General features: G+C 39.5%; 1 protein-coding gene across 3 annotated transcripts in view; it reads right to left on the bottom strand.

Annotated features, from left to right (window-relative positions):
• The window catches only part of peak1 (pseudopodium-enriched atypical kinase 1), a 102,034-nt gene that overhangs the window by 80,463 nt on the left and 3,042 nt on the right, over positions 1 to 18,529 (bottom strand). For all 3 annotated transcript variants that reach the window (XM_005731408.2, XM_005731407.2, XM_013910419.1), the window contains exon 2: positions 4,075 to 4,173. The gene's annotated coding sequence lies outside the window, so the exon portion shown is untranslated. The remainder of the gene's footprint in view (positions 1 to 4,074; positions 4,174 to 18,529) is intronic.

Here is an 18,529-nt window from a genome sequence, read left to right on the forward strand (position 1 = left end):
TAGTATTTTATTTTATTCTATTCTGTACAGCTGTGTACTGTATTTATTCTTATTGTATTCTAATTTTTGCGTCATAACTTTTGCACTGTCCACTTCCTGCTGTGACAAAACAAATTTCCCACGTGTGGGACTAATAAAGGTTATCTTATCTTATCTTATCTTATATTGTTGAGTGGTAAGTCCAGAGTAAAAAAAAGTGCAGAATACATTCTAATCCATTTATCAAGAAACCTCAGTGCGGAAATGCAACAATCAATAAGGTGAGCAACTTGAGAGCTTCAGCCACTGGATCTATACATGTGTACTCCAAGCCAATGTAGATTTACTTTCAGAGAGCTCAGAAACTCCTCAGGGACTCAAAACGACACTTGGCCTCTGTTCACTACAGGATAATCGAACATTCAAAAGTGTTAGCATGAATCCAAATCTTTTTTTTTTCCAGGTCAGCACTGATACCAGTCATGTCTTCAGATGGAGATACTGTATGCAATTTCATAAGCATTATGCAACAGACAGAGCTAAAATTAATCTCACATAGTTAATTGACTTTCCAACTAAAAACGGGATCTAACTTCTTTTAATTTGTAGCTGTCTTATTTATATATTTGCTTGATTTGGGTTTACAATTTGTTTCTTAAAGCTTTAATGTCTTCTTAATTAACTAATTTTTAACTGCTGCCAGGATAGGCATAAAAACAAAATACCTAACCTCTGGATAGCAGGTCTTGTTGTGGGAAAACTAAAGAATTTCAAAGATTACATCTATGGAGGGTTTGTATCGAGATGCCATTACAAAATCTGTATTATAATTCACCTGTGTTCACAGCTTCTGAGACCATACTTTATACTTGTGTATACTTGTTTTCATTTCTTTAAACTTTTAAACTTTAAAAAGTTAAACATTTTTATATTTTTCATGCCCAGTTCCTACTACTAAGCACGCTTTATTAATTGGAAATTAACATTATCTCCAGCAGCCCTGCTAACGCTCAGAGAATAACGAATCTGTAGAACCCCAGAAAAATCACGTTAGTGTGCAATTCCCAGTTAACTCCTCTGCTTTAGCTAGACTAGGAAAAGCTTTCACTCTTTGGGGAACTAACAAAACTTCACAAGGAATATTATAGCTATAGCTTTTTTTAAATTGTACTTGTGGCACACACAAACCTCTTGGAGATGTGAAATTGAGGCAAGTAAGCCAGCAGGATGGAGTCAAAGTCAGATTGAGGGTGTTGCAGTTGATTTTTCACTAAATGTTGAAGTTCTGAATCTACAAGAGTATACCTTGTACCTGACAATTTTCAAAGGAATGTTTTTTTTTTTTAATTTGTTGTATTACTTAACACTGTCCTATGAATTGTTCAAGCATAAAAAAGGCATTTATCTCAATAAATGAACCAGTGTTGTGTCTACACAACTGAGTAAAGAACCAGTTGTCTCCTTAGGCGCCTTATTACTAGCAGCCTGTAACAAAAAACATCTTTAGTTGAATGCATTAAAAATGTAAAAGATAAATTTGTTTGACAGAAATAGCACTGACAAGGTGATCTTTGTTGAGCTATTAGCCAAAAATGTTGAATTGTGTGGAGTGTGTCCTTAAAAATATGAACAAAAAGAAGTGAGAGGCCTAAAAAGCCATTTACAGCAGATGCAGACCTAACACAGACCTGAGAGATACATCTCATTATATAGTGTATTTCCATGCATGTTTGCGCATCTTTCAATAAATCACTGCTTCTATTTTTCCCAGCAAAATGACCAAGTGGTGATTCAGACATGCATAAATGCATAATTCCTAGCTCTACTATAAAGTTGCAATATCCAGCAAACTTATCTGTTGCTACATATTCATGGATAATCATTATCGTACACAACCCCCCATTTTCCTCAAAAACTACTAATGAAGTTCCCCACAGGAAGTCCAGTGTGTGTCCCTCATTTAGATACTTCAATCAGATTAATGGCCACATTATCAGCGAATCAGCGTTTAGAAGACAATTATGTGAAATCCAAGCCTCTCAACTTTCCCCTCCCTAAAGATTCTCTGATCCTCTGTAAGACTAGATGATTTGGGATCTACTGATGAGATCCTGAGTCGTGACTAGCCTAGACAGAGACAAAGGACTGTCAAGACATTTCAAAATGCACATTAATCTTCTACAAAAAAAAAAATCTAAATTCAAAACAAATGTAGAATTTTGCTAAGGCATCCATTAAGACCTGGCACTATGACATTTTAGATTCATTTACTATAACAGCTGAAGAAAAACTACCCTGATTTTCTAAAATCTGCCACCATTAAACAATGAAACACTCTGTTTAAAAAATAAAGGTGCAAAGAGAAAACTGAACTGCTGTTGCAGTTAACGGAAGAATTTATGTTTGTAAGACACACCAGACAATTTGTATCAAATCACAAAGCTCAGAAACAAAGGACATGGAAAAATATATATGGCTAATGTGGAAATCCAAAACAGAAATAACAAGTAAGAGCCTTATTATGACAACACAACAATAGTCCAAGTTGTCAAAGTAGAGATGGCAATAGGTACCAAAGAACAAAAACACAATGTCCAAAAATAGCTGCCAGAGCTTTGTTGATGATGTGAAGCTACAATTTTGAAATACCAACACTCATGAAGTCATGAAGTCAGGAAGGATGAAATCACTTCCCAGAAAAAGGAAAATGAGCCAATGCTGAAAGGAATGGCTGTATATCAATTGAATAACTTGGACACAGCTTGAATTAAACGCCAAGGGAGACAATCTTTAACACATAGGTCAACTACTAATAAAAATTTTCCAAAACTTCTTGAACTTGAGAACTTCCTCACCGTCACACTCAAAATAACATTGATTTTCTGTGTAGCCCTGGGAATCGGTGGGAAAAAAAAGAAATATGCCCGGACATGTTCTTGACCTCTTCCCTTGGCCATGTGTACAATCACAGTGTGATGCATGCCGGGCCTCTCAGTAAGACTTGGGATGGGCGTGTTTCACTCAAATACAGCTGTGTTGTGGATAGACTTACACTAAGCTACACATAAACACACCCATACTCATTCATAGGAGCCGAGTTACCAGGGTCAGAATGTTACACAGTTTGAAAAATTTGTGTTTTATGTGGCACTTCTGTGTCAGCATGAGAATACTGGCCACAGAAGAGAAGTTTTATGGTGGGGCCACACACACAAAGACACTATTAAACATCAGCCCAGGCACTGAGCGCAAAAACTGAAGCACACAATATGGCGTACCTGTTTGAGCACGTCTAACCCCACTTATAATGAACCACGTTTGCTCGAGATCAGGGATGTCAAACCCATTGGATATTGTGGGCTACACACGGTCTACTTTGATCTTAAGTGGGTCGGACCAGTGAAACTCCCCGTTCTGTCAGGGTAAGGAAGTTTAACTACACATTTAATCCATGAGATATCCTAATATAAGCAAAAGAGTTACAGTTTCAACATTATGTCTCAGTTTTTGAACATGATAAAGAAATGCTGTTGTAGTAAATGAAAGAAATCTGTTAACACGACTACAGAGAAAAGTCCTGGCATGCTTTTGCCCAGACTGTCCTTCAATTGTAAAACAGGAAGTTTTGTTTTTATTTTCCCAAAGCCACCCAGTGGGCTGGATTGGTGTCTGTTTCAGGCCAATTCTGGCCCTGAGGCCTTATGTTTGACCCCCCTGCTCTAGATACAGTGTTGAGTCAGAGCTATCAGAAAGATTATTACATCAATACAACTCTCTCCAGGTGGGCTGGAGATGCTAATTCTAAGTCAATAAGGAATTCTTACCAGACTTGGTGATATTTAAGCTCTACTCTTGCTACTTTGATCTGCTACAATTTATTTGTACAGCCCAACATAATGCATGTATAAATGGTATTTACTTGCCAGGATCAGCAATATTTTCCAACCCCCCAAAATGGACACTTCAGTAGAAGAGTACAGAGTGTCCAAGAAAAAAGACTAAAACAAACTGAAAACGCAGTTCCAATATAATCAATAATGGAGTCCAGCAGATGACAGTAAGTAAAAAAAAACAACAACTTAAGACTTAGCTTACCTGCCCAGCTATGTGGCTCCGCGTGGGCTGAAGTATTCTGAGGCTGACAAAAGCAGTGGTGTTTCAGAAAAAGGCAAAGGTCGTCTGGAAGCAATTTTCCTGCACAAAGGAAAAGCAAGAGAAAAGAAGACAGGTGTCAGCTTAATGTCATCATCACGCAGCCCAGTAAGCTCCTTTGACAAGTCAGATCCTGTATATAGGCTCGTGAAATTGATTTCTGTTTCAAAATGACAAAAAACTAAGGGGAAAAAAAACACAAGTTGAGAACAAAAACTTTATTTTGATAAAGTCTGAGTTCCACTAGAAAGAAACGACAATTGTGCAGTTTGAAAAGTTTGGAAATCAAGAATTCACAGACAATTTTTTTCTCTTCAAGAGACCGGTACGGCGCTGAGCGACGGCACGGTTAATAATGCTGGGGGAGGGAACGCGGAGCGCGAGCTGCTTCATCATCTTAACTACAGATAAAACTAACCTAAAAAATCTCTTAAGAGGAGGCAGGACTCTCGCCGCTATCCTGCTTTTTCACTAAAAGCACCAGCACACAGTCTAAGGCAAGAAATAAAGAAGTGCTCTACTCAACAAGGGCAAATATAATTAATAACAGCAATAGTAGGAGCAATCAGACATAGTAATAAAATATCTTCTTTGTGCTTTGTGGTCAGTGCCTGTCCACAAAGCACCAAGCTTGGAATGAGGCTGGCAAAACACCGCTCCCTCTTGGTGTGTCATAATCTCCATACGCATTCATATCAACCAGTCACAAACCTCAGCTCGCATTAATTATGCCAACAGACTAAGCCAATCCAAACCCATTCTCCACAACACATCACATCCTGATTTCGCTTTAAAAGCCATGACTCAACAGAAATTAGACATGAACCACTCCCCTGCCCTAAATTCATCCCTGTAGGCATGGCATTCTGGATTTGCCCACTTATAATGTAGTCTGCTCAGGCAAGAAACCAAGCTATATAAGGAATTGTTAGGGCAGACCTCTGCTAGTGGCTCTAAACTGTGAGAGTAGGGGGCTGGGGAGTCTACACTGAAAGTTTTTTTTTGTTTGTTTTGTTTTAAGAGGGTCAACTTGCTAAACATGACTAGGCCCTTAATGTATAATCCAACACTAATATTGGCAGAGGGTGGGGGAGGTCGGCAGGTGTGAGTACTGGGAATGTGTCAATATTGGGGAGTACCCACAAGTATTTGGTGAACATTTATACTAGGAATTAAGCCACTTTTTTTTAATAGTCATTACTCTTTGCAGTATTTTTAAATTGTAAGGTATGAGAGGGACAATGAAGGAGAAACTGAGTCTGAGATGCCACAAGTCTCAATAAGCGTGACAAGTTGCATAAGAAGTCAGGGGGAAGTGCTCCACATATGAATTTAAAAAGGTCAGTTCTCCCCGGGTTTATGCTCGAACACTTCTTTCCTCTGGCTCTAATCGGCAGGGCACTACAGTGTTTCTACAAGGCAGACAGACACAAGGAGCTGCACAACTCTTTATGGCAGTTAAGCAATGGTAATGAGGCAAGATACAGAGCTGAGCACACTAGGCTACTGCCACTGCAAAGTGTTTTATTGCATCCCAACAGCACTACTGCACCCACTGCTTGTTCTGTGCCTATAATGTAATGGCTCCGCAAACTTTGATGAATTACTAGCGGCTGATTGCGCTATGGACATCTTTCATGTATAACGTTTGGGAAATCGTTACTCTAAGATCAAAACTGAAAGGCTGAATCGACCTGCTGTGTCGAGAGTAGGATTTGTAACAGGTTCTGACATGACAACTCGCATGTTCAGCAGCCCGTTTGATCAAAAGAAATCTCTATGGGAACGAAACATGCCAAACTCAACAGAACCCGAATCAAGGGCTTAGCGTGTTACTACCCCCCATATCACACATGACATTATGGTCTCTGAACAGAAATGCAAAGTTTTAAAGACACATGCATGATAGCTTACAGCAATCCTGTGAACAGGATCACTCCAAAAGTATTTGATTTACAGAGACACGGAGTGTAAAGCTATGAGGGCTGCCATGATGCTAAAATACCGATACGCAGGAAAATACTAAAAAACATTTTCAGTACCACGGGGAAGATTTTGATCCCACCCTGCAACAACAGAAGTAATGATGAAGTCACATCTCGAAAAAGTCGACTTGTTAATTTTCAATGAATTTGCCTATTTTTCCCAAGTTTAGCTCGTCCCCACTCTTAGGTTTACTGCTAGAAGAGTAAACAAGGCTGAAGGGAGTAGGGTTTGGTTTTTTGTAGTATAAGAGGAAACCCCAGTGCTTATTCCTAAACCGCAAGGTGACAGAATTCACAGAATGTACTCACATTTAGAAAAAAGACAACTTTCATTGTGTAAATTGTGGTGGGAAACTTGAGAAACTTCAAAAGGATTTTATCATCATGAGGCTCCTCTGCTCTGCTCAGCTCGCTGTTTCTGTGAGAAACTCATGCATCCCAAGGTCTGTTATACATAAAAACCCTGCCTTCTTTATCTGTGTTTAACAGGTATTAATTACCCTTCACTTTATGCTGAACAAAGAACCTTGTGTGCATTGTCACCCCTCACAAAACACCTATCCCGGGGAACAGGGTGGACTCAAATATCATACAAATAAAACACCAAAGGACATGTTAAAGCCTTGATTTCAGTTTTAAGGAGTTTAACATTCAAAATAAGGTTCTGTTGTCTTCATGGGATGTGCAGATGTTTGTCCCTTTCTTGCATGTGTTTCCATTAGCTGTATGTCCAGGGTAAATAGGCGAGGAAGTCACAGGACGGGCAGCTGACTGCTATGGTCCACAGAGCATATCTTCAGGCCAAGACCCTGTTCATAAGATAACAACTTTACCATGACCCTCAGAGGAAATATTTGAGCAAAAAGAGGCTCAAATCCAGTCACTGGATAGTCCTAAATGCATTCACCAGGAATAAAAAAACAAAAACAAAACCCCCCCACTCCAACCTCATTCAGCATCAGCCAGCCACTCCGTCTCTCTGGTAAATGGATTATGTCATGACTCAAGCATCTTGTAACCTAAGCAGACTGTGACAAGTGACTGAGTAGATGTAATATGTGTGAAAGAATAACCATGCAATGCTAAACAATGAGCTGGAATGGAGTGCTACCAAGTAGTACATTAACCATGATGTCATTAATGGGCATCTTAGAGCCAGGGCAGAAAAAGCACCAGATCCGATCCAAGAGTCAGGGCCTTGCATTGTATTTAGATGGCATCGGTCACTATATTTAAATGCGATTCTGCAGGAGGACAGAAAGGGAGCCTGACGTCTTCCATGCTGCTTAATAAAATCCTGTTATCACAGGCCTAATGTGAGATGTTTCAATTGTCTTGCTTTCGTAGTATTTATACATTTTTCTCGATCTATGTTCCTTCTAAACTCCCCGGCTTTCTTTTCCCTTTCTCTAAATACAGTGGGCCCACTGTTCAACTCCCAGGGTGGGAAGCTGGCTCTACATCTGACACATCCAAGGACAAAGGGGAAACTCCAGATTGCCGTGGTGAGGGCAGCCACCCGTGGCAGTGCTCAGCAGGATTCCAGTTGTTTATGGTTGGCACTAATTACAGATTGGGAGACTCACCAAGCTCTAGAAACTTCAGTTGGCACAAAGAAAGGAGAAAACGCGCTTTGACAAGAAAAAACACAGGGTAACCATTAAGACTGTCTCCCCTTGCAGCAAGCCAGATAAAACATGGAGTGATGTAAACTCATTAGGATGGCTGAAAGGCATCACTCAGGATCGAATTGAAACTCCAAGGCAAACGTTCCCTTCTGCATTATTGCTACCGTTATGTAAAGAGCATGCACGTGTGAAGTTGAATTCAGACTATAAGGTGTTACTAATCAGAGCCTGACTGATACTGTGTCAGACGACTTTTGTTATGTGTAGTTATGACTCAATAAAAACATAATATGACAACGCAGTTTAAAAATAATCTTGTTTTGTTGTCAACTTTCTCCCATATCTGCTTTTTAGATTCTCATTTATGGATGCAGATACCAAATAGCCAACTGTGGTTGATATATCAGCCACGCTGATACATACATGAGATTAAGTATCTCATCCAATAGGAGATGAATTCCTCCTTTTTTCAAAGACACCTGTCTTTAAAGAGCTCTCCAAAGGTGTCTTCATCTTTCTCACTAAATATGGTTTTCTGCCCAAAATTCACCAGCGACAATTTGTCTCCTGCACCAACACTTTAACAGCATACAGCATCTTGTTAACTGTGCGAACATATTTTCTTTTCCTTTCAAAGACTTGACTTACAAGCTAATAGCCCATTAGGCCCCAAAAGGTGAGCAAGTTTAAAAATAGCATAAAGTTCAGACATAATGATTTAAAGGTACAGCTTATATTAAGTCAGAATAAAAACTTCAAAGAAAGAAATACAATTGTTGAACATAGCTGTTTGTTTGAGCTGACAAGAAAGGTATCGGGAGTCAGAGAAGGAAATTAGCAAATCAAACGGAGCGCTGAGTAAAATCCAGCAGACAGTCCCTTTGAAACGTACACTGCAGAGGAATGCTTTATCCAAACAGAGTAGCTCACTGCTTTGCAATTAAACACTCAAGTATGTTACACTCCCCTAAGCTTAGTGCTAGTTAGTTTCATTTGAAACAAGGGAAACTAACTAACAGCTTTTTTAAAAAAGGAAAAAAAAGAAAATGTAAACATAAAACAATCTTTAAAAAAATCTGAAAGTCTTCTTTGTTCTATCCAAATCTTTGATCACATCTATGATGAGCCCTGGAAGGTGAAACATTTGCTTTTAAGTGTTTTCATCCATTCATTTGGATTCTGGAAATTTGTTTGTTGAGCTCTTAATCAAGAAAATTAGTCTGATTTCCAACTAAGCTGGATACTATATGGAAGATGAAGCATAGTTTTTCATGCACAGACTTAACTTGAGTGAGCTGGCTGGAAATATCTATTGTCAAAGTACACTTGGTAACTAACTTTAGCACTTTTTGAATAAAGTGGTATGAACAAAAATAAATGAGTTGGTATGACTGTGTCAGTAAAATAATTCTTGATTTCTAAATGTATTGAAGTCATGTTTATTTTAAATGAGATTTAAATAAAGATTTTGATTTATATCTACTATTAATAACATTATTGCCTAATAACAACTTGTGTCCCACATCATTACTCATCGCAAATGAAACAAACTTTCCTTTTATCTCTGATCTCCTATGCTACCATCAGCAGAGACTCTGTCACATGTTGGTGCAGGTGCTCTACTCTTGTATTTGGAGAGAAAAAGATGCGCTGGCAAAAAAAGAGAAATTTGCAAGCCAGATACGCGTGTATGCTCTATTTTTACATCTTTACATCTTATTTCCTCTTCAGCGAAGCGAAGAAAACAAACACTCAACATTTCTAATGAAACTCCTCCTTAATATGCCAAAGAAAACCCGAGGGAGGAACGAACCCTTATGTCTGAGCATCATATTTTTACTTTGATCTCACAATATGCCATCCCAGGACTGAATCCAGACATAAAAAATTAACTGCATAATGGAGCTTGTGCTGCTGTATCCTGTTTGCCAGCCACGTGCTCATTGGCCAGTTTGTGCACAACCTCTGTTCCTGTCAGTCAACAGTCCTCTGGATCATAGCACTCCCAGCTCCTCCTCCTCCTCCTTCTTCTGTTCCTGGCCCAAATCTAGTGGCTGAATGCCAAAACCTGGGCTGGACACCGACCTGCTATCATGATCACCATGAAATTTCACAGGCAACGAGTTAGTTCAAACACAAAATCTGCAAACTTGTTTCTCTCATCCACCACTTATTCTTTCCCAACATTCTCAGACAGACACGTCACACTCGTCTCATCCCCTGCAGACATTTTGCCAGGGGTCCCCGATGAGCTGCTAGCCTGATATAGCTGTGGTATGGGCTGGGGTGTGGGCCAGAGTCTGAAGGAATGGGAGTGTTTGTTTTCTTCCCATTCAATCTTCATGCGATCAAGATCATGTCGTGCACCATGATCTTCATCAAGCCCTTGCACCACCAGGAAGGAGTTACAGAGATATGACATGCACTGTTATTGCTAATGAGATCACAGTGTGGATAGGCTGTGTGTGTGCGTGTGTGTGTGTACTCAGTGTGACAGAGAATGAAGCGGGGGGGCTTCGATGAGTTAAAAATGTAATTTGAGATGTTCCCTCGCTCTGCTGGGCAACTTAAAAAAGGGGTGAGTCTGCAAATTTAATTTGAGCAGCACCAACAGGATTATTTGTGGGAAAGAGTCTTGCTATGTCAGGCAAGGTCAGGCAGGAGATGTTTGTTTACAAGTGGGGAGGTGGTGAATGCTGGGAGGCTTTTTTGTGAATGTTGTGTAACGTCGACGAAATGCCAGGTGACAGAATAAGGTACGATTGCTCTTCTCACTGTAAAGTGCACAGCTTTTGAAATGCTCTTCTGTTCAGTCCAAATGTAGATTTAACTCACAGGACTAAGGAAGGACAAAAGATAAATCATTTATGGGCCAAAGCCAACTTTTACTACCGAGCTTGACCTTAATTTGAAAATTTCTACTTCTCAGACCTGTGAGCGAGCGGTCACTCGCCACTTTACGAGGTTTACAGAGTCAAAAACAGTACCATCCACTGCAAAGGTCCTGCTATAAATCCAATGCTGCTTCAACTCTATGATGATGATTCTTCTAGATGTGGTTTGTGGTGCTTATTTCACATTTACTGCACTGCGGTATAATACATGCAGGATGTTAGGGTTGTGCTGATGGACGATGATGCCGTTGATCGATGATGGTCAAAGTGCGCAGTAACAGCTCGCCAGTCAAGGCGATGTTTAGCTCATCTCCACACTGATGCATTAAACAGACATTATCATTATTATGACAATCATAATAAATTGTGCCTTCCTTTTATCTCGCTTCTGAACTTGCGCACCCACACACCCCTAAATATATCTGTGCTGCATCAGAAGTTCACGTCGCAGACTTCAGGACACTTTGAAATTAATTTTTGTGTAGAGCGGCTATACTGATTGATGGACAACATTAAATGACAGAAAACAGAAGGATATTTTTGACTGATGCGACTGTGCTCCTTGATCACATCTCCTTATTTTTGCCCCCATCCACTGTGAAAAACTCCAAGAACAGCAGAAGAGAGACAAGTAAGTAATCTTACACATTTAACAACGTGTCCACTTGTGTTCACGAATTACAATAAAGGTAATTAATTCAAGGCTGTATGTCTTTCATTTGTTTTTCCTCCTGCCCACAGAATCATTTATGCCACTATAAGTGCAAACATCAATGCCAACAAGCTATATGATCACTACATGTAAAAACAGCAGCGGGATGCCAAATAATGAAAATCTTTTTTTTTTAAATCTTTTATCAAAACCACTGAACAGATCGTTTTTATTGTTTTGGTTCTGTGGTTTCATGTTGTTGTTATTTTATTTCTGTTTTATGATGTAACTAAAGTGCTTTATATTTCATATACTCCTAATAAGGCGGCTGTGTCTGTTTATCCACCTTCACTCTACGATTTCATGTGATAGCAAATGTGATTTTCATGTTACTGAAATCTCACCAATACTGTAATATTGGGCATATTAACTGCCCAGCTATAAATTTTACTACACCGTCCACACCCAAATGGGTCTCTATTTTTGCCAGTAATTTATATGCCAACTCTACACTATTCACTTTATGATGTGAAAATTGGGTTCGCTGACATTAAGTCTCCTTGATGGTCTATGCTGAACAAAATAGTAATAAAACAGTGATTAGATTGTAGAAACGCGACACTGCCAGCATACATTTCAGTCACCCGCTACAGTTCAAGACAGCACTTAACACAATGTTCCCAAAGCCCAAATCAGCTAAAGCCGAAGCAACTGAAGACAAATATTAAAGTCAGTCGGGTTCATTAGTGAATTAGAACAAGATTAGAAACAGCCCATCTGACTGTAAGAGCAAAAGATAAAAAACAGACAATTTCTACATTTCACATTTGAATGGGAACAATTGAGTCATGATGACCTAGTTAAGCATTTAGAACGCTGAAAGAAGGTTTAATGCATTTGCAATGTTAGAAAAAGAAACCATTACATAGCGTGGATTTGTAAAGAACCACGCTCAATGCCCCAGTTCGTCTCATCTGTCATTTATGAGACTAAATAATAGGAAGCACCTTAAAGCAACTATGAAACTCAGCAAAACCCTGCATCAAAAAGCATCGTTTATAAGACGTTTCTTTCTACAGGCAAAGCTGTATCACTGACAGCCTTTTTGATATCCAACAAAACCAACTGCAGTTCACCCTGAAAAGTTAACTTTCAGGTTCACTGCTATGGTAAACAAGTCCAACAGCCTCGAGTTATGTCTGAGAGATCTTAGCACGACGTGGAGCAAGTTATTTTGAGATGCAAGGTGAGTCCACAAGAGTTACTGAGGTTAAAGGCTGGCCAAAAGTGCTCTCAACACATTCCAGCAGGCCAGAATTGTTTTGGCATCGCTGCAGCTACAACCCCTCACCGAGGCTTTGTCCTAACTCAAACAAATACTTGTGCAGATACATCACCGCAGATTGATGCCCGAAGAGGAGATTATCCTGCCATATATGGAGTTCAATACAGCTCATGTAACACTTCCTTTAAATCTACACAACTTTGAGCTATTCTCCAAAATTCAACATGAAAAAAAAAAACATTTAAAAAAAGGAAAACTACAGACATGGAGACAGAGAGAGCATTTTCCCCCTCCTCTTAGACAGGTTTTGTCAGAGGGCTTTCTGTTTCCCTGTTCGGTAACGCTGGTCCAGTGTAAAACTCTGTCAGAGCAAATCCCCTAAAGCAGTCACTAGGCCAGCCTGATGCCAACACTGTCCTAGATCAAAAGCCAGCACTGAGAAACACTGGTGATGCAGGGGATATTGTTCACCTGCTCCAGAGATGTATGATGACTGTGCCGAGAATGTGTGCAGGTGTACAGCACGCACATGAGCAGGGCGACCTCAGATGTATGAGCACGTCTGTATAGTTAGGAACGTCAGGTTTACATTTAAAACATCTTTACTTCAGTTATTGGCATTACCCCTTATTACCCTTCCTATTATAGGTAGGTGACAGAAAGAGGAAAATGATATATTTGCAGTAACACCAGCAATCTTCTATCTTATAGATCACATTCAAACAAGCCAAATGCCAGACTGCATTTTTGATTTATTGGCACAATAAATATGTGACACAAAGAGATTCAAGGAACTCTAGCGAGGTGAAGAAAAAAAAAAGCCCTTAGTCTATTAGCCTGTGGCCAAAAAAACAAACAAACATGTCCTAATCAAGATCTTCGATCAATGATCAAAGAGTACCTGAATATGGCAGAGTGTCTTTCCTTCATCCTGCCACCCCTAATCTTGAATGTCAGTTAAGTGCAACCTGTAGCTCAGTGAGCAAAGAAGAGGAATGATTCGACATCATGAGAACTGGAGGGAGAATAAATTTACATTTCCGGATTTAATCGTCACACAGAGAACCTGAACTGAATTGTGAGATTGCCAAAGCCAGCGCTATAATTCATCTCAGATTTAATCACCAGAAATGCAGAACTGTGGGACCGAGCCTGGAGGCACTCAGCTTCTAAATGAAATTGGAAACCAGATTCGCCCTGATTTTGATCTCCCTCTACATATTGTTAGCTTTTATTTGGCCGTCTTCCGTCCCAGCCTTAGGCAGCAATTTGTGTTAGTTCTCACAGTGAGGGAGGCATAAGGAGCTAAGACAGCAAAGAAGTTTAAAGAATACTTTATTGAGCTTCCTGGTTTGTTTCTCAGCATTTCCTTTATTATTACACTTTAAACAAAAAGTGCATGTGACAGCCCGCACATTTCTCTGACTTAATATAGCCCAGTTAGTATATAACACAAAGATGAACGTGGTCAACCAGTCACCAGTATCAAGACATGGTTGCTGGTCCATATAATCCCATAATCACTGCAGAAATACGTGGTAATTCCAAAGGGTTCCCAAACTTCTTGACAATGTAAATGGCACTACCCTCCAGCCTAGCGCTATCTGACACACAGGAGTGAATTTAAAATCAAAACGGGTATAGCTTTCAGCCTCCATACTGCTCAATTATCATCCATCCACTTTCCACTAACCACCAAAAGCAATAGCTAATGTAATATTTGACATGACGCACATCAATCAGCTGTTAACTAGACATTAATGAGGCCCTGCATTAGTTTTTACAAGCAGTCGAACCGGTGAAAGGTCTGGAAGACGTCAATAATAAAAGGGGCTTTACGTCACCACTAGCCCTGGTTTTATGGACCCAACAGGACAATGATGATGATGATGATGATGATGACAGGAATAGTCTATCTCACACTCACTAGTGAGATCAAAAGGAGAATATCTGACACCATTAAATCACTGGTGGAGCAGCTTTAGCCCAATAAGCCAGTTTGGGATGTACTAAAAAGCCAAACATTTGCTGCTCTGTGAAGAGGAGACACACTTTTGAATGACACACTTTAGCGAAAGGGCAAAGTTTGACACGGGGCGAGCAGCAGCATTATGTTTTAGGCCAAAGTTATATGGATCATAACTTAATATAATAGGAAAGTCTACAGTAAACTCTTTGTCTGATTGCTCCTGTCTCATGTTACTCGTCTAATGGATGAATTAAAAAATGCAAGTAATGTGCGTCTGTACAACAAGCAAACATCGATGTCGGTGAAATCTATTTTATATGCACCACCGCTTTATAATAACACAAGCTCGGCTGATAGCTCGTTAGACTTACATTCTCAAGGTCAGCACTTGAGCTAACAGCTTATCAACAAAGCCACAGCCTTGAATTTCCCAGATAATCACAAATGTTTGCAAAGTCAACATTCTTCTAAAGGTTAAATTAAACATTTCAACAGTGAGTGAATGGGACCTCAAAATAGAAAACAAAGCCAGTGCAGTAAAGATTAGCAACATTAACATTGCGAATTACCGTTTGAATAATAAATCCTGGAGCAGATTTTGCTAGGTATTTGGATTGAGGCCCAACACAGAAACAAATCTTATTAGCTTTTTTAAGGCTTTGTCCCACTGCTTTAATGCACGTTTGAGCACATAAATAACACATGTATGAGGACACCAACTTTCACACAGACCCACACAAATTGGCTGTGGGTGAGACTTGAATGTCCCATTTCTAAATGATCCAACACCCAGGCAGAAGTAGAAGCCTTGTGGCTGACATACGATCCAAATGCTGCTGTGATCTTAATTATCCACAGTGTTCCCAGCACCGACTCAAAAAGTGGTGACACTTGAGCCAACTGGAATGATGACATGTCAGGTCACAGAAATCAGAGAAAAAAACTGAAAAATGTCAGTTGTATTTCCAGCTACTAACACTGAATTACTGAATACATGAAATATCTCTGATTTCATGAATGACAAAAAAAATAACAATAGTCAACAATAACAATAGTTCTGCCGTTCATCCAGTAAATTCATTTGAACTTCTTCTGACATTTTCCTACCTGGATGACTTGGATGACATTACACTGACTTTTGGTAAGCGCAGTGTTATTGCCTGATAGCTGCAAAATGCACTCAGAAGAAGTCGCGACCTGGAGCTGCCAGCATGAATTACACCGAGACCAGACTTCCCAAACAAAACACAATCGGGCTCCAGCTTTGCCTCGATCATAGACAGAGCTGAAGATTTGGAGATGGCTTCTAGCCCACACTGCACTTTATCAGGATCCAATGACCTTCTAAAATCAGGAGTGTTTTTGCTGTGAAACAGCAACATGGCCAAATGCCTCACAATGTAACAAGGTGAACAAGGACTGTGGCATTTAATAAATAAAAAAATAAAAAAAGAGGTACGTGTGAATTTTAAACAAGTTTGCTACTTATACTGAAATAATACATTTTGACCAAAAAAAAAACAAAGATATAAAACTACATTGTTTCTGTCAACTGGTAGAAGTCTTGACAGCTAAACTTCAGTCCATGCAATCCTGGTAGCAACATGTACTTTCAACTAGTTTTCTTGATTGTGTCCACAACAAACACTACACATGCCCGGTCACAGGAAGCGTGACTGCTTCATGGCTCCATTACTCGACTGTTGCCAGGCTAACTTCACCACAGCTGCCTGTAATGTGTGTTGGACTTCTAAGTTAGCAGCATAGAGAAGAATTACATTAGTTGTTTCAAGTTTGCGTTTTGTTCTTTTCCAGGAATTAGATGAACTACACACATTGTATACTAAAATGTTACCAGTATGAAATCCTGAGAATGTCACTGATTCTCATTCTGATACTGATGTTTTTCCCATAAATTCTGTGTGCTTCAAATCACAAGTTAAGTACAGCCAGGCCTTTATTTGTGTATGCATGGACAACTGAGTGTGGAATATTGAAATAAATGTTAACGACCGTGGTGGGGGTTTCCAGATCCATTGTGTGAGGCTCAACTTTGGTCACAGAGGCACTGTGGGGGCATCCATGTGCCATCCATGTGACCGCAGAGCACAGTCACTGCAAAGCACATGTGGATCTTGTAAGCAGGCTCAGAAATAGTATAACAACTACTCCTTCATGGTGTGCCTGTCTACAAGAAAGTACTAAGCAAAATTACTTATGAGAAAAAAAATATTTACATCCTTATGGTAATGTGTATAAAGATAATCAATGCAGGAAAATAGTCCCAATCACTGATAGACTGTATCATTATTAATACTGATACATGAGTAAAGCTTTCACCGTTGTAGCTATATTTGCGCTGGACTGCACTAACTGCTCATCATCAATCCAAAGTAACTGTAGTGGCACTGAAGTACAAAATGGCAATAAAATAAATATTCACATGAACGACAAGGAGTTTAAAGTACTTAAGTCAAAAGCCTACTGCCCCCAATCTCAACGTATATCAGGAATGCAAAGATGAACCTGATAGAGAGTGAAAGACATAAAATATAAACCTCACTTTGACGTAAAATCCAGGTTAAAAGCTGCAGTAATAAGATCTGAATCTGGTACCACTGCTACTTTTATACAACAGGAATGCCTTTGAGCAGCTATATGTGTGTACATCTCATAACCCCTGGGTCACACCTGTTACCTTGCTAAACCTTTGTCCCAGAGCAAGCTCAGGGGTCAAGGATCAAAGGTCATGGTGTCACATGACACATCCTTGACAGATTTGTTTCGGTCCAGTCATACTTATACCTTCTACCATCTGAGAAATGACCTTTTTTTAGGTTGCTGAATTTTCTGCAAAGCAAACACCTTCATAATAACACCAATTATCAGCATTATTTCTTGTAAACTGAAACAAAAACAAACACAGGTTCTAATGAAATGACAGACTAAGGGTGTGAGAATAACTTTCAATTCATGACGGGTTTTCTGCAGTTAAGCAAGGATGATGCATACTGCAAATCTCTAACACTGACTTAACCATGCAGTCCCACATAACGCACTTCAATAACCTCCAAGCAACACCACTAAAAGATCAAGTTGCCAGAAAATACTTGAGCTCAATTAAGTCCCACCCACACCAGAGGAAAACGACTTTGTATTGCATAAATGTGCCTCCGTGTCAATTCTGGCTGATAAATGCCTAAAAGATGCAGCAGAGTGGGATGCACTAACAAAATCGTACAGAACCTCGAGGTAGACAGAGGCAGAAAGAAATGAGCGATCAGCAGGAAGAATAAGAAAGCTGTGGGACTGTAAGCAAGTTATTTTCTTACTGCTCAGACATCTAAATTTTGTGCACACAGCTAATTGAGTTTAAAAATTCCAATCCTAAACCCATATGCTCCAACTGGACACAACATGGGCACTCCCATATTGATTTGCTGTTCGACTTTGTGTTTTCACTTAAATATGAAAAACCTCATTACGGTATAGGTAATATTGCAATTATGCAGCAGTGTATCGCAGGACGTGCTATGAAGTAACACCAGAGTAATGTAGCACCTGTGTAAGTAACAAGTAATGTGTAATAAACTGACTTTTTTCGAATAATATCCAACATTAGGCACCAGGCACCGACATCAATAAAGCTTCATCAATAAAGCTTCATCAATATAGCGACCTCGTCATGAGACTCAGATTAATCCATAACATATTTTACTTTAATGTGTTCAGCGCTGTCACGCTGCTCTCTACCAGAGTAATGATGTTTAAACACAAAGCTCATTAGCTCAAACTACAGTAATTTATGGAGAGCGAAATCCTGTTTGTATGTTTTCAATTTCATAAAACATTCAAAAAACAACACTGTAAACTTCCTATCCAGAGGGATAATATTACTGACCCCGTGAAATGAACAATCAGGCAGCACATACAGTGTGTGAATGTGTGTGTGAATGGGTGGATGACTGGATATGTAAAGCGCTTT

This window comes from Pundamilia nyererei, unplaced genomic scaffold (genome assembly GCF_000239375.1).
Source record: "Pundamilia nyererei isolate P.nyererei 1_Seehausen unplaced genomic scaffold, PunNye1.0 scaffold00043, whole genome shotgun sequence".
In the NCBI taxonomy this organism is placed as follows: domain Eukaryota; kingdom Metazoa; phylum Chordata; class Actinopteri; order Cichliformes; family Cichlidae; genus Pundamilia; species Pundamilia nyererei.